Source organism: Callospermophilus lateralis, chromosome 13 (assembly GCF_048772815.1).
Source record: "Callospermophilus lateralis isolate mCalLat2 chromosome 13, mCalLat2.hap1, whole genome shotgun sequence".
NCBI lineage: Eukaryota > Metazoa > Chordata > Mammalia > Rodentia > Sciuridae > Callospermophilus > Callospermophilus lateralis.
The window spans coordinates 106346251-106371195 of NC_135317.1; the positions used below are offsets into that span (position 1 = coordinate 106346251).

At 46.9% G+C, this 24945-nt stretch overlaps 1 long non-coding RNA gene across 1 annotated transcript in view; it reads left to right on the forward strand.

Moving 5' to 3' along the window:
• Positions 1–24945, forward strand: part of LOC143412256 (uncharacterized) — a 51911-nt gene that overhangs the window by 20955 nt on the left and 6011 nt on the right. Inside the window, exon 2 of the long non-coding RNA XR_013092947.2 lies at positions 5636–6218. This is a non-coding gene — a long non-coding RNA (uncharacterized LOC143412256). The remainder of the gene's footprint in view (positions 1–5635; positions 6219–24945) is intronic.

Sequence of the window (24945 nt, forward strand, 5' to 3'; positions counted from 1 at the left end):
CTTGCAAATGCCATAATCTCATTCTTCTTTAGGGCTGAGTAATATTCTATTGTGTATATATATCATATCTTCTTTAGCCATTCATCTTTATCCAAACTATGGTTGTTTCCGTAGTTTATCTCTTATGAGTTGAGCTGCTATAAACATTGATGTGGCTGCATCACTGTAGTATTCTGATTTTAAATCCTTGGGGTATAAACTGAGGAAGGAGTAGAATAACTGGGTCAAATGGTGGTTCCATTCCAAGTTTTCTGAGGAATCTCCTTACTGCTTTCCAGATTGGTTGCACCAATTTGCAGTCCCACCAGAAATATATGTATTTACCTTTATCCCCACACCCTCACCAACATTTATTGTTGCTTGTACTCGATAATTGCCATTCTGCCTGGAGTGAGATGAAATCTCAGTGTAGATTTTTTGAGGGTCAGGGTATTAGGGGTTGAACACAGGGGTGCTTAATCACTGAGCCACATCCCCAGCCCTTTTAAAAATATTTTACTTAAAGATAGGGTCTCACTAAGTTGCTAAGTGCCTTGATAAATTGCTGAGACTGGCTTTGAACTCGCAATCCTCCTCAGCCTCTTGAGCCACTGGGATTATAGGCATGTACCACTGTGCCTGGCTCAGTGTCGGTTTGATTTGCATTTCTCTAATTGCTAGAGAAATCAAACAATTTTTCATATATTTGCTGGTTGATTACATCTCTTGTTCTGTGAAGTGTCTGTTCATTTCCTTAGGCCATTTTTTGATTGGGTTATTTGTTTTTTTTTGGGGGGGGGGAGGTTAAGTTTTTTGAGTTCTTTATCTGTCCTGGAGATTAATCCTCTGGGGTGCATGTGGTAACAATTTTCTCCCATTCTGTAGGCTGTCTATTCATATTATTGATTGTTTCCTTTGCTGAAAAGAAGCTTTTTAGTTTGATTCCATCCCATTTATTGATTCTTGGTTTTACTTCTTGTGCTCTAGGGGTCTTGTTAAAGAAGTCAGTTCCTAAGCCAACATGGTGAAGATTTGGGCCTATTTTTTCTTCTATTGGGAGCAGGGTCTCTGTTCTAACAGGGCCTAAGTTCTTGATCCATTTTGAGTTGAGTGTTGTGCAGGTGAGAGATAGGTATTTAATTTCATTTTGCTACATGTGGATTTCTAGTTTTCCCAGCATCATTTGTTGAAGAGGCTGTCTTTTCTCCAGTGTATATTTCTGGTTCCTTTGTCTAGTAGGGAGATAACTGTGTTCATGTGGGTTTGTCCCTGTGTCTCCTATTCTGTTCCATGGGTCTACATGTCTGTTTTGGTGCCAATATCATGCCGTTTTTGTTGCTATGGCTCTGAAGTATAATTTAAGTTCTGGTCCTGTGACGTCTCCTGCTTCACTTATCTTGCTAAGAATTGCTTTGGCTATTCTGGATCTCTTATTTTCCCAAATGAATTTCATGACTGCTTTTCCTATTTCTATGAAGAATGTCTTTGGTATTTTCATAGGAATTGCATTAAACTATATAATGCTTTTGGTAGTACGGTCATTTTTGATAATGTTAATTCTGGCAGGGGAGTTTCTGACTTGGGTTCCTACCAAGGGTCAGTGGCTTCCAATATCATTGCATATAACCAAGGTCCTGATTAAGGCCATGAGCTTCTGTACCTAGAATCTGCACTCCCAATCATCTGGGGAGACTTTTTTTTCATTAATTGATTTAAACATTTTCTATTATTATCATTAGACCTTTATAGTTACATATAGAAGTTGGATTCACCCCGGCAAATTCATACATGCCTGGAAATTGACAATGGTTCATAATCCCCTCTTTTCCTCCCATCCTCCATTCCCCCTCTCTTGGGGAGACCTTTAAAGATTTTGATGCCCAGATCCTACCCTGGCCCAACTCAGTCAGATTCTCTGCAAGAGAGCTAAGCCTCTGGATCTCTTTTCATGAGAGTACACCTGACAGACAAGAAATCATCCATATTTAAAGCATACAGTTTGGTAAGTCTGATATGTGAAAATCGCCCGTAAAGTCATCACCACTTCCAGACGGTGAGCATGCCCGTCTCCCCTCTGCCTGAACCCCTCGTTTCCATGTTTCCTTGGGCCCCCTTGTCACCCTGCCCCTCACCTTCAAGCAGCCAGTAATCTGCTTTCTGTCACTATAGGTCAGCCTGCATGTTCTAGGGTTTTATGTCAATGCAATCAGAGGCTATGTTCTCAACTTTTAAAACCTGACTTCTTTCCCTTCTTTTCCTTGGTTACCTGAGATCCTCCATGTTGTCGCACAGATCATAGGGATTTTCTTTCAAGCTCACCTTCCCGCTCCCCTGCTGCTGGGCTGAGAGCACCAGCCGAGCCTACACTCTGGGATGCTGATGTGCTCCAGACGCCACCAGCATCTGGTTCAAGAAGGTTCTGAGCTGCTCTGAAGGCCGGTGTGTGTGGACTTAGGGTGGCCATGGTTGACCCAGGCCACGCCCCCTGTGGGTTCACTACACTGAGGGGGCAGCTTCTTAGGGTCTCAGCCTCTCCTCTCCCCTGTTGTCACTGTCTCCAACATCACCTCTACCTCTCTGGGGTCACAACACTCCTTGCCCAGGAGTCTGGGAGTGGCCAGGGAGCCAGGCAGCTAGAGAGCACCTGCCTCAGGAGCACCTGCCCTTCCTCCATGGCCTGCACCCACGGACTGCACCCCCCGCCTTTGCATGGCCTTCTCCAGGCCAGGCTTTCTACCCTGGTCACTGGAGTCTGCAGAGCTGGCATGAGCCAGGTTCTCAGCTCCCTGCTGTTTCCTTGCCAAAAATATATCTGCAACTGGAATTCCATGTGGAAAGTATTTGACAAATAGAATTTCTTGGGAGAATATTTTACTTTCCCTTATCAAAGTATAATGTGCTGAGGGCTTGGCCGCACCCGCTAATTAAGCGATGGAGATCTTAACGATGACTCTCGGCCCTTGATTGTGTCCCAGTCCCTTAATTCGAACACATTTAGAACTAGTAAAGACTCCAAACCAACAGCATTCGAAGTGCACATGAGTATTTAAGATTCTGACTCCAGGAACTTCTTACTCCCCCAGTGCCTTTGTGGGAGGAAAAGTCCAGAGTTGATTCCTGGTGTCAGTTACTTTCTAACAACTCTCAGCCTCTGTGGAGTCATTTGAAAAGTTTGCTCTCAAAGAACTACTCAAATCTTTAGAAGGCAAGAAGGAGATATGTACAATATTATAGCAAGAACTTCTGATAAGGAAATTTAAGGTGGAATTTTTTGGTCTCATTTTTATTTTGAAAAGCTGTGTAGGAAGCGTTTATTGTTTTGTTTTGTTTTGTTTTGGTACTAGGGATGGAATCCAGGGATGCTCTACCACTGGGCTGTATCTCCAGCCTTTTTGGTTTTTATTTTGAGTAAGGATCTTGCTAAGTTGCTGAGCCTGGCCTTGAACTTTGCATCCTCCTTCCTTAGCCTTCTGAGTCACTGGGATTACAGGCAGGTGCTATCATGCCTGGAGGAAGTGCACTATTTTAACAATGTCCTATTTGATAGAAGATATCTATGTATCCTTATTTATCCTCTATCTCACATAACTGATGTTATGATTGGGCTAGTAAAAACAATGATCTTCCTCTGAAAATATTTATTAAACCGACAGAATAGAGAAGACCTTGTCTGTACCTTGATTTATAAATTAAACTGCAGGATATCTTAACAACAATAACAAAACAAATCTAAAAACCAAACTTTCTTTAAAAAGACTTTTGGAATGAGCAAGTAAATTGTGATGGATAACTTAAAAAATAGGTGAAAGTTATTGGTCGATTCATTGCTGACGGACATTGACCTCTTTATAGACTTACATTTTAACTTTTATATGAATATGTTGAGGGCAAGGTGCAGAATCCAAGTGTGTCATGGGATCCTGGCACTCTGGAACAGGACCAGTTCTGAGAGTCAAGAGACTTGAATTCTAGTTGTTAAATGCTGATGTTAAGCAAAGTATGAAAAGAAAACTATGTGGCTCTCAGGTTTTGGAAAATGAGGGAAATTATACTTGCTAATCTAGTGGGTTCCTTATAGTTTAAATATTCTAGATTTTGTAAGTACGAATTCATTCAGTCATTTAAAATAGAAACTTTGCAGGGAAATAATAACTCTGCAATTAGTGTGTGCTGCTACCAGGTGAGGTGATACTGTGTCCACGGGTTACGTGCTCCAGGTGGTATTCTCAAGCCATGCCTGCAGTGTATCTGAAATTTATATTATACTTCTATGTTTAATCCCCTTTGAAACAAATATTTGTTTAAATGTTAAGCTCAGCCATTATCATGTGCTCACTGACCAGAGTCGCGATCTGATTTTATCGATTTTCTCAGGCTGCTTGAGAATGCCATTCGTGTATTTGATCTGTGTGTGTGCTTGTTGGCCTGGCGTCTCAAGCTGGGCACTGGTGACAGTAACGGGGCACATTTCTGATTCCACGACTGTGAAACAAAACTTTGTCCAATCACAAGAGGCATTTCCTGTCTCCTCAGGACAGAGGCGCTTTAATCCCAGGAACCATTGGCTTAACTGCATGTTCTCTAGAAACAAACATGGGGGCAAGACATTTTGATAAAGAAATGTTAAAGAATATTCTTAGTGACATTTTTTACTTTTATAACCTGCTGAGAAAGTGAAATATTCTAACAGCATCCTATCTGAAAATATTTATTTTTATCATTGTGTATTGTATGTTAAAATAAAATTATAAACATTTATAAGACTTTTTCAAAAAGTGTGAAGGACTTCCACAAGAGAAGACCCTTACCAAAAGTTTGGTTTAGGAGCCCAAAATTCAACCCTATTGAAGCAAGATCATAACCAAGGATATTGGGTGAAATCCAGAGGACAGGCATCTGGTACAGAAACTTCTGGGGTGACCAAACCCGGCCTTGGACACACAGATGGCGGTATTGACTTTGGCGATGTCTCTACCTTGTCGGGCCATTACAGTCAATTAGAGTTGGAAACTGCCATTTGGGTGGCATTTGATCTGTCTGTCTGTCTGTGGCAAGACTCTCTCTTCTGCACCCATTCTCTTCCTCCTCTTCTTGGTCCAGGACCTTGGAGCCCCAGCCCCTAGGAGAGGCAGGCTGCCCGGGAGCCTCCTTCTTCCTGTTCCACACATCGCCAGGCTCTGGGTGTCTGTTTAATGAACATTAAACTTATATTTACTCTGCAAAGCATATTTATTAGTGTTCTGAGTATAGACATAGACGTGCCTAGTTAATCCAGTTGTGTAGGGAAAAAGAATTAAGGCTCTCACTAAATAGAAACAATAAGGGTGAGACATTGGGCGCCTGGTTGGGCAGCTCACAGGACATCTTTTGACCTTGCATAGATGGAATGGGCATGCAAAGAGCCTCGGACAGGCAGGGCAGTGCCTACCAGGACTCACCCGGGGAAGGGCAGGGAGGGTGGGAGCTTATTAGAACCATAGGTGTCTGGTCTAAAGGAGGTCGAAATGTTCCCCACCAGAACCTCCTCGTTTCAGGAAAGACGCAGGTTCCCTGAAGGGTGGCAAAGGAGCCTGACCAACCAAGGACAAAGCCAATTCTAGACCCAGGCTTCTAACCCGGGGGACTCCATCATAACAACTGTCCCTTTCTTCCTCAGCCTCCGACACCGAGTGGGACAAAGGATCACAGCTCGCTCCTGACTTTTGGCTGACTTTGGACAAATTGCCCTCTCTGGGCACCAGTTTCACTTTTCAGATGGGACAGCGCCTGCCTAAGGGGACCCTGCTCTGAACTCAAGCTGTCTAAAAGGACTGCTAGAGGGGCGGTTTTCTCCAGAGCCCCTGCTTGCTGTGCTTATTCCTGGACATGGATTTGCTTGTCTTCTGATCAGAGTTGTTAAAGGCAGCTTCACAGAACTTTCCGCAATTCTAGATATAAGGTGAATTCTCTAAGCATGTGACTTCTTTCTGTCCAAGCTGGTTCCAAAATGGTGTAGCAGGTGGCTGCGCCTGATAAATTGGGGAAGGAAAAACAGTATCCAGCTCCAGGGCTCTCTCACCAGGACTGAGATGAGTAATTTGATCAGGATACCACAGAAGAATAACCACGGGAGTGTCTTCTGATGGAAGCACGTCTGAAAATGGAAATGGCGGGCTCTGGAGGACAGGAACACCAGGCAGAGGTCACCTTCTTGAATGCTGTACTTTCCTCGCAGCTGCCTCCGGGGCATGGTGTGAAGCGTAAGTCAACTTTACATTTCCACTGCACCAGATTTTCATTAGGGCCATGCAGTACATGGCCATCCCTACCCCAGATCATCTTCTCTACCCCACGTGAACCACAGTCCCAGTGATTTCTACCTCCTCTCATTATTGACCCGTTTTAAAGATTTTTTTGAAAGTTGATAACCTATGTCTTTTTAAAAGGCACGGGCAATCCTCCTGCACCCAGAGATAGCTGCACTTGTCACCTATTGTTCAATGTGTGTCCTGGATGAGAGTAGGATTAGCATACATAAGCTACACTGCTGCATAGCACTCAAGAGCTAGAGCCTATGTAATACCAATCATGCTGTTTTCTGCATATTTTCTACAGCCTACTAATATGTTCTGAGTAGATCTCCATGTTGATCATTATTAATAAACATTATTAAAGTGCCACCGAGGTACGCACACACATACTCACCTCACTAATGTGCTGTGTACAGACATTACATTGCCTTCCCGTTTTCCCTGTTACAAACGGCACTGAGTGAACGTCTCTGAATCCAGGTCTTGGGGGTATGCCTTCTGGTGCTCTTCTGTGGTGAATTTTGGAAGCAGCCTTGCTGGGCCAGGAGGGCCCCCTCCTCCCCTCAGGGCCCATGTCACCACACGGCCCAGAAGGCCAGTTCCGTGCAGAATCTGTGGGTGGCCGTCTTTCTCCAGGTCCTAATAGCTGAGCATTGTCTTTACTTGACAGTTGATTGAGATACAATTAAAGAATCACAAACTGACTTGTTGTAATGAACAGTTCAGAGGTTTCTGCCACAGGTGTGCCACTGTCATCGCAGTCCAGCTTCAACACGTGCCATCTCCTGAATCCTCCCTCAGCATTACCTTTCCAGGTAATGAAATCGAATTGAATGTACTGAAATGGTCTGATTTTAAGTCCATCAGTACCGGTGGTGCGTACCAACACAAGTTGCTCCAGAACTTCTCCTTGTGCCCTCCCAACAGTCCTTCCTCATCCCTGTCCCCAGGAGCAATTCTGCCACTGCAGGCTCTAGATGTCACATCAGTGGAGCAACACCGTCTGTGCTTGGTATCTTTGAGCCTTATCCATGCTGTTCACGTGAGGGAGTGTGTTTCTGTTTATTGCTGACATTCTGCATGAACACGAAGTAAGTGTGTTTATCTCCTGTGATAACATCTGCATTGTTTCTGGATTTGGCTACTGTGAGTGAGGCTGTGGTGAGCATTCCTAAGCGAGGATTTCGTAGACCTGTATTTTTAGCTTTCTCAGATGAACAACTGGGAGTGGAATTGCTAGATCACAGGACAGATGTCCATTTTAACTGTTTACGAGGTTGTGAAGCTGTTTGCCAAAGTGGCTGGACTACTTTATGCACTGGTCAGAGGCCTGCTTATTCTACATTTTCTCCAGTACTTAATGTGGTGAATGTTTTTATTTTAGATATTTCTGTGGCTGTGTAGTGAGATTTCCTCGTGGTTTACATTCTCTTCATAATAGCATTGCTTCTTCAATGACTTGATGACCAGAGAGATTGACTGCTTTTTATAAATGTTAATTATTAAATTTACCTAATTCACTTCATAAATGCTAATTTCCTTGAAAACCCATACATGAAATATTTTTAAAAGTTAAAAAAAAAAGAAAAGAAAACTAGGTCTTAGGATCGATGTTTGTACATACCTAGGGGAGGCACAGTGTTTGATCCTCTTTTTAATTTTCATTTTCCTTTAACAAATGAGGGTAGGCAGGTGACAAGGTGCTCTTTGGTTATAGAATTAGTTATACAACCAGAATGTAATTATGAAAGGACAAAATGACAACCAATTTAATTTGAAGATCCTTATTCACTTCAGGTGAGATTCTAGAATCAGGCAACTCTTTATTGCTTGAAAGACAATGTTCCTATGGGTTGAGCCCATGGTGTTGGTTTTATAGTCAGAAAATCTGGGAAAAACAGAAACAAAGAACAAAAAGCAGATCAGCTGTTTCAAAGTCTCTCTCCTTGTAAGTCTGGGAAACAAAACAATAGAAAAATAATTGATTTGTGAGTATCCGACTACTTGGGTGACCTTTCAGTAAAGAGTCACACAGAAGGGCCTGCTGGGTCACTGGTGTTCCTCTCCTGGTTCTCCCTGGTCAGGCCACACTTGGTTTTGGTCTGCTGATGGCGAACTTTGGCCTGAGTGAGCCCTTTGGATTTTAAGCCTGGTCTGTTGGGGCCTAATCCAGAAGCTTAGTCCAAACCAATGGTGCCTGTAATTTCCATTTAACGAAAACAGTAGATGCTTAAAAATTCTATTGCATGAAGGAAAAAATGAATGAAGTCAGACTCAAGGTCTGGGGCTCTTTCTGATGTGACTTCCTTGCTGCTCCTCATGTTTGGTTCCCTTCCTGCTCTGTCAGCAGCAGGGTTTCCGTAACACGTTCCGCGTGGACAGAGGGCATTGAGTCTTGGTGGTTTGAGATCTTTAGAGAGTACCTGGGTTGGGCCCTGGTATGGGAGGAAGTCAGAGCCCACACTGCAGACTTATCTTTTTTGTTTTTTTTTTTCTATTGTTTATAGTTTGCATATTTGTGCACGTGTGTGTGCCTGTGCACACATGTGCATGCTGTTGCCGTAAACTCCCTCCAAGCCCTTCTGGAAAGAGTCACAGAACAAACAAAACATAATGCAGGAGGAATAAAAGGCCCACCCTGGCCCTACAGCAGGAATAATCTGCCTGGGGGAGAGATCCACCCACAGGGAACCAGGAGCTCCTGTAGGTGCAGCAGCAATTACAGCCCAGCTGCCACCCGGCCAGGACTTCAGGGAAGAGATCTGGGAGTGGACACTAGGAGAGACTAATATTTAAGTGACAAATATCACAGAATACTAAGCCAATACGGATGGGCTAAAAAATCAAACAGGGGTTCGCAGGATTAAAATAGATGAATGAGAGGGAGATAAATACAGAGGAAGACAGGGCAGGAGCGTGTTTGGAGTGGAGGAGGAGCACACTTTCCAGGAGACAGCGCAGCTGGGATGGGGCGGAGGGTGCCAACTGCCGGGAGAGCAGGGCCCAGGCAGAGAAGAGGGCGGAGCAGCTGTGTCGGAGAGGAGGAAGGTAACATGCCAGGTGGCCAAGCATCTGCAGAGCTGGGGGCCCTGTAGTTTTTGACCAGGGGGGCAGTAAGAGACCACACGTTAGCCCTGAGGATGATGTCTGCCAGCTGTCTGGGATCCAGGACACGGTGGGACACAGTGGGATGGGCTCTGTGATGGTCCCACTGAAATCGTTTCTGTTTTCACCCATTTTTCTGTGAATTTTATCACCTTGTTAAGATAGTAGTTGAGTTTTTCAAATATTTTTCTTCACATTAAATGCTTGTTACCTCATTAGAATAATTTTATCGACAGTTTTGCCGCCTGTATTACATAACTTTGGAAATTCAAACTTAACAGAAACAATCAAGCTGTTGTTAATTTCAATTTGAAAATGTGTTTCACTCTGCACGTTAAGCTGGGCACACTGCTAGGACCAGCCTGTGACAGAGCCACTGTGACAGAGCTGTTGGTGGGTCCAGTTTACCAAGCGCCCCCACAGACCTCATCTCAGGTGGCTCCTGAGCTAATGCCATAGATAAGAAAACGGATATTGGCAAAGGTCAGTCATGTCCAAATGCACGGAGATAGAAAAGTAAAGCCAGAATATTGCTTAAAAAGAAAAAAAAAAAAAAAAAGCCCTGTTAAGGTTTGGGGGAAGTAGCTCAGTGGTAGTATCTGGTAGTGTCTGGCATGTACAAGGCCCTGGATTTAATTCCCAGCACCAAAACAAACACACACAACTACCAAAACTGAAAAGAAAACATTTTTGGAAACTATAGACCAATCTTGCAGGAAAGCACTGTTTAATTTTTAAATATTCACCCCCTGAGAATCTGAGGGCCACAGGGGAGTGAGCTGCCCTGGAGCTCGGTTCAAGTCCAACCTTTGTGCTCTGTGGCTCTTTTGCTGATAGTGGCTAAAATACCTCCACCCCAGCTGCTCCTTCTCCCTGGCTCACTGCAGATCACACCATGAATATGATACCAGCAGCGCTGAGTGCCTACCCCGTGAGGCAGTGCAGAAGCACATTTCCTATATTGCCTCTGTGTGGCCACCGCAGACCCCATGAGCCGGGCCTAGTAGGATCACCAGCCCCACCCTACCAAACAAACAAACAAACAAACAGAACCCCATGCCCAGCAAGAGGCCTGGACCTTGCCTGAGTCTGGCAGCCAAGCTGGGGGCGCCAGGACTCAGGACAGCTTTTCTTAGCGTCCAGGCTCTGCCCGTTGAGAGGTAAGCCTGAGCCTCCTCTTTGCTCTTGTTTCCTGGCTTCCGGCAAAGGCCCTGGACGCTCAGGGACGGGAGTGTCCTGTTGTTCTTGAGCGTCTTCGTCTCTGCTGAGCTGCAGCCCTGAGCAGCTTGGCCAACAACCAGTCCTCTGGGAGAGCTGGGGTTTCACTCAGACTGTTCCTTGTGTTTTTTGTCCCTTTCTCTTTGCCAATATAAGTTAATGCCGATAAAAAAAGATGATTGACTCATGAAAGGCATGCCAACAGTTACTATAGGGAGACAGCCTCGATAGTGACCCTCTGTACTTGTCACTCGGGATCTGAAGATCTTCAGACACAGTGCAGCCTGCAGGTCGCTGGGGCCTGTGGTCATCCCAGAAGAAGTTCAGGTGCCAGGGGAAGAAGGTAGGACAGAAGGGAAATTCTCAGAGTTTCCCAGAGGCTGTGAAACAGGGTAGATCAGGAAGTTCTTGAGTTTGCCTTAGTAACAGGCAAAGAGATGCAACTGAAAACTCTATCCAGTTCTGTCAGAGCCTGAGACTGTGAGAGGCGGTAGAAAAGTAATTCAATGCATAGATGTGAGGGTGAGACTCATTGACTGAAGTCAGAATAATCAAATAGCTATGCTTTCAACTCCTCATATGTAAGGGGAACGTAATACAAGTGTCTGCTTTGTAGAATCTTCACAATAATCTTGGGAGGATTATGAGATCATTCTAGAAGACATTTAGGTAGCTGAATTCCAGTTGATGAAAGTCCAGAGACAGCCAGTGTCTTCTCGCATACCTTGCTGCTACTGGGAGGAACGCACAACAATGAGGGGCGCCCTCCTGCTATTATGGGGAAAAGTTATCAGTGAACTCCCACTCTGTGGTGGCGGGTGCATTGGTTTGATGGTGCTATGTATTATTGATACCATTGTAAAAGTGAAAATGTGGAAATTAAGTAATTTGTTCAAGGTCAGTTAGGGAAACTATGATTTGAACTCAGGTCTTTCTGGAACTTTCAAGAGATTCACTGTATTCTATGGTAGCCTCAGCCTTGTGGCTCTCAGACATAGGAGTTAAGATGGCAGCTAACTCCTCAGCATAACTTCACTCTGCCAATACCCAGCTTTGCTAGAAAAGTGGAAAACTAACATGCCTGACAAGGATGGGTCTTTCTCAGGACGTAAGAGAAAAAGAAAGCAACTGGCTGACAAGGAGCAGAGAACCTTGAGCCTAGGAGAGGGGCAGAGTGATGGGGAGAACTGGCATGAACTAGTAAGTGGATGCCCAAGTTGGAGGTGCCCGGCTGCTCCACTGCAGTCCATTTTAGCTGTGTTTGAAAGTGGGTCAGATCTTGCCAACTTTCCAGAGAAGATGGAGATTTAAATTTTTAAATAAAATCCTATTAAAAATTGCTTTGGAATGAAACCTTTCATCTTGAGATAATTGTAGGTTCACATGCAGCTGTAAGAAGTAGTAGAGAGGCTCCTTGTATGCTTATTCAGTGCCCCCAGGGGTAATTGTGATGTGATTTAGAATAGAAATACGCATTTGTTTTTTGTCTCCATATCCTGACACAGCTCCTAAAAACTTGGACTCGCCAAAGTAATAAGTGTCTTTTCATATGCTAATGAGATGATTGATGGTTGGAACTTTCAACCCCAACCCAACCTCTGGGATGGGGAGAAGGGCTGGAGTTGATCATTTAAGTTGATCACTCATGGGCAAATATTTAATTAATCATGACTTCATAAGGATCCTCTATAACACCCAAAAGGACACATGCAGAGATTCTGGGGTTGCTCAGCACATGGGGACCTGGGAGGATGGTGAGCCCAAGTGCACAGAGAAGCTCCGTGGTGTTTCCTCCGAACCTTGCCTAGGACTCCCCTGCATCTGGCTGTTCCTGAATTGTATGCTCTTAGAATAAATAGGAAAACGTAAGTAAAGTATTCCCCTGAGTTTTGTGAATCATTCCAGAAAATAATAGAGCCTGAGGGGAGGTTGGGGGACCCTCTGATTCATAATTGGTTGGTTAGGAGCACGGGTGAAAATCGGGGGCTGGAGGTTGGCATCTGAAGTGGGGGCAGTCCGTGGGACGGAGCCTTGAACCTGTGGGAGCTGATCTGTCTCCAGGCTGACAGGGTCAGAACCGACTGAGTCCTAGGACACGCAGTTGGTGTCTGAATTCCTGGTGTGTGTGGAAACCCCAAACCCAATTTTGGGAACCTGAAGTGAGCAGTTGAGGGTGGAGGAGGAAGGAGCAGTCAGTGTTTTGCTTTCTGATTACTGACACCTTGCCCTGTTACGACCAGGAGTGGTCAAGATAAAGAACACGTCCATCTCTACAAGGTGCCCTCAGGTTCCACACACACACTTCTCTCCCACCCTCCACCTCTTCAGCCTTCTCTATTTCTAGAACATCTGCCATTTCTGGAGTGGAAATACAACATGTGACTTTTGGGGACTGGCTTTGCTCATGGCATGACTGTAGGAGGTTCACCAGGTGGGTGCTGGCTAGAACCTTGGGTCGTGGATGTCCTGCGGCTTCATCACTCACCTGCTGAAGGACACCTGGCTGTTTCCAGTTTGGAACCCTGATGAATAAACTGCTTTACACATTTTTGTACAGTTTTCATGGGAATGTGTCTATTTCTCTGGGAACACAGTCGGTGGGTCAGGTGGTGGGTCAGGTGGGTCACGTGGAAGTTGCATGCCTCCCTGGGTGTCTGTGGTCGCACTCCCACCAGCAGTGTGTGGGTGGCCCAGTCTCTTCACATCCTCAAGGGTGTTGACTGTGGCCACACCTCTTACCTCAGCCATCCCTACTCACCCCTTGTGGTTTGAATTTGCATGTCCTAGTCACTAGGGAGCCTCTAACAATGCCGAACCCCTTTGCCAGCATTTCCTTGTCACGTGCATTTCCTCTTTGGTAAAATGTTTGTTCATGTCTTTTATCCATTTCCCAATTGGACTGTTTAGAATTTCAAGAGTTTTAAAAATTTATTTTAAAACAGTCTTTGGTTAGATATATGATCTGTAAACATTTTCTCCCACTCTGTAGCTTGTCTTTTCATCCTTTTAACAGGGTCTACAACAAAGGAAATTTAAAAAAAAATTTATGGGGCTGGGATTGTGGCTCAGTGGTAGAGCGCTGCCTACGTGGTGAGGTCCTGGGTTCCATCCTCAGCACATCATAAAGTTAAATAAATAAAATTTTATGAAGTCAATTTTTCCTTTGTGTCTTTGTTATCAAGTCTAAGAACTTTTCACCAGATCCAAGTTCCTAAAGACTTTCTATGTGTTATTAGTTGTTTTAGTTTTGCATTTAGGTCTGATCCATGTGGAGTGTATTGTTGTGAAGGTGTAAGACCCAGACAGAGATTCATCTTTGTGCCAATGGATTTCTATTTAGTCTAGCATTGTTTGCTGAAGAGCCTGTGTTTCTGCACTGAATTGCTTTCGCACCTTTATTTTGATGTGTTCCGGTGGCTCTATTTCTGTAATCTTCATTCTGTTTCACTTATAAGTGTGTCTGCCCTTTGCCAGCTCCGTTTATTTAGGTTTTTTGATCGGCATTGTTCACTTTTCTGCATTCAGTTCTTGTATATTTCCTTTTTTCATTTTTACAATTGTAATGGCATCTTATTTTTAATTCAGTGTCCACATGTTCATTGCTAGTGTGCACAAACAGAATTGATTTTGTATGTTTACCTTGAATTTCAAGATCTTGCTGAACTTACCTACAAGCCTAGGTTTTTTTGTTGTTGTTGTTGTTGTAATTGTTATTTTTGTTTTTCAGGCTCAGGATTTTCTGATAACCATTGTCCTTTTCTAAAAGAGACAGTTGCTTTCCTTCTTTTCTGATCTGAGTGCCTTTTAATTCCCTTTCTTGCCTTATTGTATTGGATAGTACATCTGGTACTTCGGTGAATAAATGCCCTATTTCCAATCTGAGGGGAAGGCCTGCAACCCTTAGTTATTAGCTATTAGGCATACTATAGATGATCTTTATCAAGTTGAGCAAGTTCCCCTCTATTGCTATTTTTCTGAGAAGTTTTTAAAATCATGAGTGTTGAAATTTGTCTGGTAACTTTTGCATCAACTGGCTTAATCATGTGATTTTTAAATTTTTTTAGTCTATTAAAATGATAGACTTCATTGATTAATTTTCAAATAATGAACCAGGTTTGCATCTGTGGAATAATCCAAACATGGTCATAGTTTATAATTATTTTTTTGTATATTGCTAACTGTATTTGCTAATATTTTGTTAAAAATTTTTGCTTCTACATTTGAGGGACATTTGTGATTTTTCTCTATTTTGTAATGGCTTTATCTAGTTTGGGTATCAAGATTATACTTGCTTCCTAAAATGAATTGGGAAATATTTCATCCTTTCATTTTCTGGAAAAGACTGTGTAGAATAGATATTAATTCTTCTTTAAATGTTTGAGTCAGTGATACTATTTGGCTTGGATATTTCTTTTCTTCTTTTAATTACTAATTCATTTTCTTTAGAATTTTATGGGAAAGAAACAGGCTGGTAGAATTATTCACCTCAAGCAATTTTTTAAGTTTTTTAATTTAAAAAAATGTGTTCTAATTAGTTATACATGATAGCAGAATGCACTATGGGGCCTTTTGTGTAAGAGAAATTGTGTCTCCAAGAGACAGCCCTGAGCCTCAGGGGCTGTGGAGCTGAATGAACTCTGCCCCCTGGAATTCAAGATGATGGATTGCTGACCCTTCTGTTCCCTTTGGGTGGAATGTTTATAACTGGTTTCCCATGCCTGTCCCATCACCAAAGTTCAGGGCAGATGACTCAGTTTCAGTTTCACAGGTCCCAGGTAGAAAGGGATTTGTTCCAAGATGGTGGGTCATACTCAGTGTCTTCCTCATATCTGCGTGGAGGACTTGGAAGATGAGAGTTGGAACTTTTCACTGATGAGATTTATATGGAATTGAGACTTTGAATTATGCTGTAGTAGATTGAGACTTTGGGGATGGGGTGCGTGTATTCTGTGGAATAGAAATAACTCTCTTGGAGCAGATTGAGGCTTTTCTTCTCAGAATAATGGCCTCCCAATGAGTGGCCTCTCAAAGATGTCCACATTTGCACCTCTGGAACATGTGAATATGCTTTACAAATGTGATTCATGGTCTCAAGATGGGAGACTATCCTGGCTTATGTCACAAGGGTGAGAGAGAGAGAGAGAGAGAGAGAGAGAGAGAGAGCGCAGGACAGTCAGGCCAGAATGATGCAATATTAGAAAGACCTGACTAGACTTTACTGACTTTGAAGATGGAAGGATTCACAAGCCAAGGAGTGTGGGTGGCTTCCAGAAGCTGGAGCAGGTGAGGAAGTGAGGTCTCCACTAGGACCTCCGTGAGGTAACACAGCCCTGACTCTCCCTGATTCTGACCCAGTGAGATCCCTTTCAGATATCTAGCTTCTGCAACTATAAGAAAATAAATGTGAATTGTTTTAAGCTACTAAATTTGTGATACTACGTCACACCCTTTTCCCATCTCCACCCCTGGTTCCTAGCAGTGTTGGGCAAGCCCCTCTCCTCTCTGGATTAGGGGCACACACGGCTATTACTGTGTCACGGGACAGGACACTGCCTGAGGACATGCGGTCTCTATCTGGCAGGTGCCCAGATTTGAAGCTCAGTCCTTTGCTGACTGGTAGGAGCCCCATTCTCTTGGATGTCACACAGAGGCGCTATGCTTCAGTGACCCCGCCTGCCCTTGGAAAACGCTCTAGTGGATTTTGTGTGGAAGCTCACCCTGCAGTTAACTAGAGAACGTTGCTTCTGTTGCCTGAGCCCGCAACACATTCCCGGTACCAGTGGTGTGAAGCAGGGTCAGAGGAGGAAGGGCTTTTGTACCGTGAACTGCTCCGTGTTGGTTACCCAGGAATCTAGTGCCAGTTGGCGTTCCTCATGGGTGGAAGGCCCCTCAGCTGGGGGAAGCCGCCTGCCATGTAGAGGGTGGGCAGGGTGCTGGGGACTTCCTGGGGAGCAGGAGGAAGGAACATCAGAGGGAAGCCCCCGAGGCTGTGCCCCTGTTCCTCTCCTCATTCATTTGCCAGGGCTGCCATGACAAAATGCCACAGACGGGGCGGCTTCGGCAGCAGAAAGGTCTCGTCTCACAGTACTGGAGGCTGCAGGTCCAAGATCAAGGTGTCTTCAGGGCTGGGTTCTCCTCAGCGCTCTCTCCTTGGCCACCTTCCTTCTGCGTCCTCACATGGTCTGTCCTCTGTGCCTGTGTGACCCTGGTGTCTCCTTTGGTGTCCACATTTCCTCCTATAAGGACACATCCTTATGGGGGTAAATCAGAACCCACCCTAACAACTTGTTTCAACTTACCTCTTTAAAGGCTTTGTCTCCAAATACAGTCAAGTTTGAGGCTCAGATTGATAGGGGAAGGGAGAGCACCGAGGCTTTTGGTTTGCTCTGGAGTCAGAGCTTCCATTCAGGCCCACCCCACTTCTGTTTTCTCATCCTGGCTGCAATCCCAGTACCCCAGGAGGTTGAGGTCAGCTGATCGTGGAGGCCCTGGGGTTGGGGACTACAGTGCTGTGTGGATCAGCCATCCACACCCAGCTTGGCCCTGGCCAACCGGGGGACAGGTCGGTGAGCCTGGCTTGCTACACCTCAGGCCTGCACCAGCATCCACGGCTCTGCAGGCTACCTGCTCTCCAGCCTACCCCAGCCACTTCTCTGTACTTGGGGACAAGGGCTTGGCTTCACCTTCGCTGAGGGGTCATGTGTTTTTTGACCTCTACCCAACCACAAGTGACTCTTCATTGGTCTGGGCCAGTGGTGGTGCCTGCCCTTGCCTACTAATTATTTAATCACGGGAAGACTGTGCTGATTCTGGACAAAGGGGAGATATTCACTTTCTCTGCCTCTGCCTCTGAAGACGGTAAGCAGTGGGTGGACTCTAATTCCAGCAGACCTTGGGACGGTGGGGATAGCTGCAGGACAGCTGAGCTAGATCCAGATGTTTCTGTCAGTGAGTTAACCACCCTGAAATTGCTATGCCTCCAGACTCCAAATTATGCAAAACAATAAACCTCCTTATTGGTAAAGCCACTTTTATTTAGACCTTCTATAATTTGCTGTCCAAACCATCTCCTGTAGCCTTTGGAAAGTCAATGTTGGATGGAGACACCAAGTGAACGCTCCCTTCTCTCTCACTTTAATACAATCCAACATGTTTGACTAGCTGTTCTGTCTGGTCTGTCTCCTGAAGAAGTGTCTTTGCTAGTGACCTTCAAAGACCTGGTCCTGATGGGAGCACTATTTCCTAAAGTAGAGCTGGTTTGAAAAGAGAACACATTCAAGAGAGTCCTAAGAAGGATTTTCTTCTGTTTCCATGGGAAACAAAACTCACTGTCGATAATTTTAATGACAGGGAAGAGCTTCAGGTCACGTGTTCACTAACTGCTCGGGACTTTTCCCACCCCCACAAACAGGATGCCAGAGTGTGACTCTCATTCTGCTAAGTTGAAACTGAGGTGGGGACCTAGGCAGAGACAGAGAGTGCCCAGTGGTAGGAATGGGGGTGGGGGCGGGAGCTTGGTCCCCAGGTGCGGGGCCTGCTGACAGCACCCATCTGAACCAGGGCTGGGCTGAGCAGGGGTACCTTCACTCAAACTGACATTAATCGAGCACCTGGTGTCTGCCAGACTCCGTGAGAGGAGCCTGAGTAAGAAGGAGCATGGTCATTGCCCACAGGGAGCACACAGTCTCCACCCGCCCCAGCCTGCAGGACCCCACCCACTCCTGTCCCACCGTCCTCAGCTCCTGCCCTGAGGGTTCTGACTTCTCATTCCACTCCTACATTGTGGTGTCGCTGGGTTGTAAATGTGCATGCCACCTGCTCCTGCTCACATTTCATATGATTTCCTTATTATCAAAATTCAGAAACATAGTCGGTTTAAGCCTGTGAGGAGTTACTGAGCACCCACCATGAGCCAGATGGGGAGGGCTTTACCGAGGTGAATGAGATGTCCTGTACTTCCAGGAAACCACAGCTCACTGGGGCTAAGTGATTTGCACACCCCAAGGCAGAGCAAGTGTCTAGGTGACAAGCAGCATCTGAAGGGTGCAGACAACACCTGCTGGGGGACTTCAGTGCAACCCGCCACATATTTGCTGAGTGCGTTGTGGGCTGATCAAACTCCTAAGGCAGGACTCCCCTTCTAGGAGCCCACTATTAAGTAAAAATACTGTGATCCTGTTAGTCATATCAGCTAGCGTTTATTGAACATCAAATATTATTACATACTTCTTCCATGTGATTTCCATATAATAGCTCATTTAATAATTAATTCAACCCTGTGAGGCTTTGGGAGGTTGAGTAACGTTCAGAAGATCACAGGGTGAGTGTGACAAGTGAGAGATTAATGAAGAATCTGATCATCAATCTTACTTGTAATCGGGCTAGATAGGGAGCGCCTGGGATCTTTATGCTGAGGAGCCGTGGAAGTGAGTGGACTAGTAGTCCACCACAGACAGCCGCATGGACTAGAGGGCCACGTTGCAGCACTGCTGGAAACCACAGAGCTCCGAGACCTCTCTCCCAAGCGTGGTGCAGGGCCTGGCGCTACTGAAAACAGGGATCTCGGGAAAGAAAGCATGACAGGGCCGTAGCTTTCCTCTGTCCACATGTGCTGAGCCAAGCGGGGTTAATTGAGGACGTATGGTTCTGGGACACCTGGAATTAGGATCCCATGGAAATTTACCCTTGAACTAGGTAGTAAATCTCTCTAATTATGCAATCTAATTAGAGCTATCAACAGCAGCCCACAGTTGCAAGGAGGGCTGCTTAGCATCCTACCGTGGCTCAGCTCCTGCGGACCTGCAGCTTGGCTGATTGGGTGGTTTCTGATCTGTTTTATCACATCTTCCTGAAGGCCAAGGAAGCTCTTCTTCTGGGCATTCCCAAGTCACCTTTTTACACTGACACTACCTGTTGTCAGTCCTACCTGGGTAGAGCGTGACTTCCTCTTGATGGGGTTTGCCCTCTGTCCCCCACTAAGCTCTTGTCCTTCCTCTTGTGCTCTGTGGTTACTGGCAGGTATTTGTGGGATTGTGAGAAGGCTCTTTGACAAGGGGACCTCATCTGGAGCTCCGAGTCTTTGTGAAAACGGAGGACAGCACACCAGGGTCCCTTCCTGCCCTGCCTCTGCCATCTGACCCTGGGCAAGCCCTTCTGTCATTCTTCCACAGCTTGTCTGTCACTAGGAGAGCAGGTGATCATGTCCCACCTTGCACATCCTGTGCCTCTGAGCAGCCTCCCAGTGCCAGGAGAGGGGTGTCATAGCCATTCAGCAGGGGACAGGCACATCCACACTTGCTCTGTGAAAGAGGTCAGTCTTCAGCTGGCCCTGGGTTGCTCCTTTCTTCCAAGTTGACAAAACTTTTCAAATTTGGAAAGCAGCCCATTGGATTTGCCTGATGGAATATTGCGTAAACCAGATGATTCAAAACAAACATGCCACAAGGCACTTTGATTTCAGAAATGGAAACTCACCCGGCATTATTTCCCTCTCTGAGGCTCCCACTTCTCCACAGGGCCATGTGACCCTGGGCGAGGGAGACCAAGGGCTGAGGGGCGCACTCCATTGGCTGCCTGGCTGCTGACAGCCCTGCGCTCTGCTCTCCCTTGCAAACAGAGCCCTGATTGGCTTGAGTGCTGGTGGACACACTTCAGGGAAAGGTCCCTCCCGAGCTCCGTGGGGCAGACGAGTCTGGATTAGATGCTTCATTACAGAAAGTCATTCGTCTTGCCTGTATTTTGTCCTTAATTCTGTGCAGCAAGAAACGAGGGGAGGTCTCTGCTGGGGAATCTTTTGCAAAAGGTTCTCTTCACTCTTCAAAAAGGATTTAAGGAGGAGTGTGCCCTCTTCTCCTGCCTCTCAGGCCGCTGCGTGAGTGTAAGATCCTTGAAGCCACAGCGTGAGATCAAATGTCAACCAGCTGAGCCTGGCAGAGAGAAAATGGAAAGGACCTGGGTCCGTGGTGCCATTTTTTTTTTGAGCAGACTTGGAACTTCTGTACTCTGGAAGCTGTTGTTCTGAGAGAAAATGATTTGTCCCTTGCTCCAGGGCACCTCTGGTTGGGCTGTCTTATGAAAACATGCCAACACTGGCTGAGGCTGCTCGGTGGCATCCCCACTCCCTCCTGCCTGGAGAGGCTCTGGGAAAAGGGACCGAAGGCCAGGGCAGCCTCACAGTGCTTGTCTCTTACCAGAGCCTTTTGACCAATTCACTGAGCAGGTGGGGGAGAGAGAAAGCAACTCCCTAACACTGGGGCAAAGCCTAAAGCTGCCAGCGAAAAAACTAGATTTCCTTGACTTCACATGCTTTTAACTTTGAGATTCATGTGACATTTTTATTTTTTTTCCCTAAAATATCTTGTTCTTCATGTGAAAATCATTTACCCACTTAATAGGTAAATTATCCAATTCCTCTTATCCTGCAAATTTTTAATTGAAAGTGACACTACACCTGCACCCGGCAGGACATATAGCAGGGCGTGAGGACCACAGGCCAAGCAGCAGTTCCCAGAAACAGTCTGAACATAACTTGCAACCTGGTGGTGCCAGCCTCGAATTAGTAGGGCAAGGGGAAGAATGTTGGGTGGATGCAGCAACTTCCCCCACCTCGGTCCTCTGGCTGGAAACTCCAGGCAGGCAGTGCTGACAGACGCCGCCGGCACACCCGGCAGATAAGGTCTGAACAGGTGAATCCCCAGACTGCACAGGTAACTCCAGAAAGGGTTGCATCATCACATGCGGAGCTCAGGTGACTGCCTACAGCCATCCACTCGTACTAAGGGCATCATCTCACTTCCACCAAGCTCACGAACCTGGGCAGGTTGTGTTTTCAATGAGATGTGGAAGGGAAATTTCCTGACATTATTTTGAGTACGTTCCTCTTACATTGCCCCTAACCACTATTTTTTGGTGAAGTGTAAATTCTCCTTCTGTAAAAACTCCCTAGAAAATAAGCTCAGGAAAGCCAGGGACTTTTCCTGCCATGTTCTCTGCTCAGTCCCCACAACTTAAGCCACACCTGGCGCACAGCACTTGCTTCGTAAGTATGTTTTGAATGACTGACTTTCGAGAGATTGAACGGGGAGTCCTTGAAGGTCACGTTGCATGGGGAAAGTACTGTGAAGGCAGCTAGAGTCTAAAAAGGGTTCAGACGGGAATGGAGAGGAAAAGATGGAGATGGTGGTGGAGACATGGGAGGGGAGTCAGAAGCATCCCAGGACTGTGACCCTGGAGGAGGCCAGCGGACCTCCTGGGGCCCACCGCAAGAATTGTTCTCATTCTCAGGAGCCACAGGAGGGACACAGCATCTCTGTGGACCCGGCTCCTGGGTCTGGACGAGGAAATGCTCTGTAGACCCTGCAGGGGACTGCGCTCCTCTCCTCAGCTCCTCACCCCTGGTGGGGCTGGGAGGAATGAATCGCATGGGTGGCTAGTGGGAGAAGCGCTGGGCTGTCCCAGCCTGAGATAGCCAAGCTGGCACAGGGGAGGCAAAGGGACCGGCCGGAGGCCCTTCACAGGCCTTCCCTGCGAAGGAGAGGCGGAGAAGTGGCCATAGGGCCAGCCTCCCGCTGCCTGGTTGTCCAGCGGGCCTCACTTCCTCTGGCCCCTTGCCGTCAGCCACAGTCGGACACTTCTACCTCTGGGTTTAAGAGTCTCCTGAATTCTCAGGTTCCACTCCCCTTGCTCCCTCAGATACCCTGCCTCTCAATTTGAGTAGCCACGAGGGGGACGCATCATGTCAAAGGTCCCTCAGCCACGGACCCCGGCTGAGACGGTCTCAGTGGGGGGGGGTGGCTGTGCCCACAGTCCCTGGGGTCAGCCTTTCCTAGCTCTCTAACCCTGGACAATTCACACTGTGGACTCTGAAGTCCTGCATACCAGAGGTTAGTGCAGAGCCTCCCTGGGTCCTGCCGCTGGTGTACATAAAGCAGGACACGGAGCGGGGCATATAGCACGTGATCGTAAATGTCCACTATTACTGTTCTTGCCTCTCCTTTCGTTCTTTGTATCTTTTGCCTAAAGTGGTAAATACTTTCACCTTGGTGGGAATGGTAGGAACCAGAGACATTTCTCTGTTATTTAAATCATTTGATATATTTTCAAAAAATGAGAATTCCCACTACCTTTGGGGTGCAGGCACGTCACAATACTATGGTGTTTTTTAAAGCACGTCCACATTTTTGGGCACTCTTCCAAAATAAGGAAGAGTCTAATTAATTCTCCCCTTGACGAGCTCCACCAGGGGATGCAGTCACAGTTGCAGCGTCTCTCCCTGACCCCTTGTGCCTTCAGTCTTGAGCTGCCATATTAGAAATCCAGAGACCTGAAGACTGTGTGGGGTGGCAGTGGGGGACGGGCTGTTAGGCCCCATAGTGGGTGGGTACAGGGACACCCAGGGAACCCTGGCTGCTCCAGCCCCTGCTCCACCTGTTTGTGTTCCTGGCCCAGCTACCAACGTGGGAATGAAGGATCCTTGAAACTGACCCAGCCCTGACCACCGTGTGACTGCCATCTCACAAGAGGCCCCAGACCAGAGTCGCCCAGCTCAGCTGCTCTCAAATCCCTCGTCCCCAAGACCCACGAGAGCTAATGGACAACAATTGCTGTTGTAAGCTGCTAAATTTGGGGCTGATTTGCTGAGCACTGATAGGCGATGGATACACACGTTTCAGCTGACCCATGACAGGTATGGGCGTCTCCGTTTACAAATGCAGAAACTGGGCTTTGGAAAATTTAAACACATGGAAGATGTGACGAAGAAGATGCAGAGCTGGGACACAGGGTGACTCCTGCGTCTGTGCTCGGCCCACTGCTCCATTGGATACTGGACGAGGTGGAGAACAAGTGAGCAAACGTCAGTGTTCTAGAACTGAACACAGGATCACTTTGTGTTTGGAAGAACACCACCTGCTCAAAGTCCCCTAGCTAACTGCCACAAACAGGCCTGAGGCTGGGCGTGGTGGTGCCCACCTGCAATCCCAGTGATTTGGGAGGCTAAGACAGAGGATCACAAGTTGGAGGCCAGCCTCAGCAACTTAGTGAGACCTTGTCTCAAAAACGCAGCAGCTCCAGGCAGCACTTCTTGTTGGAGCGCAGTTGGCAGGCCAGAGGCCCCGGCTGCCCTGGGGAGGTCAGGAGAAGGCTGTGCAGTCCCCAGCTCAGGCAGGCCAGGAAGAGCGTGGTGAAGAATGGCAGAGGAAGAGAGAGCAAGCAAGGCCGGGAGTGGGGGAACTGCTGAGAGGGAAACAAGGAGTGCAGCCCTTGACGGAAGTTCCAGAGCGAGGAGCAAGTCTTCCGGAAGAGGACGGATGTGTGCTGCTTAGAGACCAACAACCGGGCTCTTTTGGAGGTGACTGGCCTGGGAACAGCCCCAGCTGAGGAAGGCAGCACAGTCCACTTTAAAACTGCTGTCTCGACCTGGGAGTGGAGGTACTTGTAAAATGCAGAAACCAATGTTCCAGAGAATTCATTCCCCTTCACAGCTGTCAGGCACCCATTGTATGCGGCGTCAGGGGTCAGTTCACTGCTGGGCATCTTAAAGTACATAAAATGTTTTATGCCCCGGAGGAGCGTGAGGTCTGGAAGGAACTAACTCGTTTTGGAGACCTGTCGGGAGCCAGGTCCGATGTTGGGTGACTTACTTAAATCATCTCATTTAATCCTGACACCAATACTATAAGATAGGCATTATTATCTTTGCCAAAAACAGAGTAGAGAAATGAAATAACCTGCTTGAAGCTGCGTATGGCCAGCAAGTGCTTACATTTTAACCCAGGTTAATCCAATTCCAAAGCTCCTAGTTGGTCCTCGGCAGGCCCGTCTCTCAGTCTGACAGGGTCGTGATCATATTTCTGTGTGCAGGCTGAATGGAACTGTGTGCAGGGAGCTTGGAGTCTGCAGAGGAGGAAGGCCCAGGGAGGGGACGTGATCTCACAGACGTTGTTCCGTGTGGGCTGTGAAGGACAGGAGGAGTGCGGTGGTTGGAGATGGGCTTTGCAGTCAGGGAGCTGCTCCAGGGATGGGAAAGGGGGCCTGGAAGGACGCACCAGGGCTACCCTGTGGGCCTGGGCGAGCACTGGGGTTTTTAGGCAGGAAGGCCACCTGGGAACATTTGCCTGGGGAGAGGCCGTCCTGGCAGCTCTGTGGGGCACTGCCAGGTGCGGGGAGCTGGGACGGTTTCCCTGCCATCTCATGCTGAGATGACAAGCACAGTCTCCTTTTCTTTGCTTGCAAACCCTCACCTCCTCCTGGGGGCCCAAGTTAGTGAGTGCCCCACCATGCCCCCACCAATCAAGCCAGGAGCCTCGGCTGGCCGGGGTGTGGTGGTGCTGGCCGGGAGTGAGCTTCCACGGCC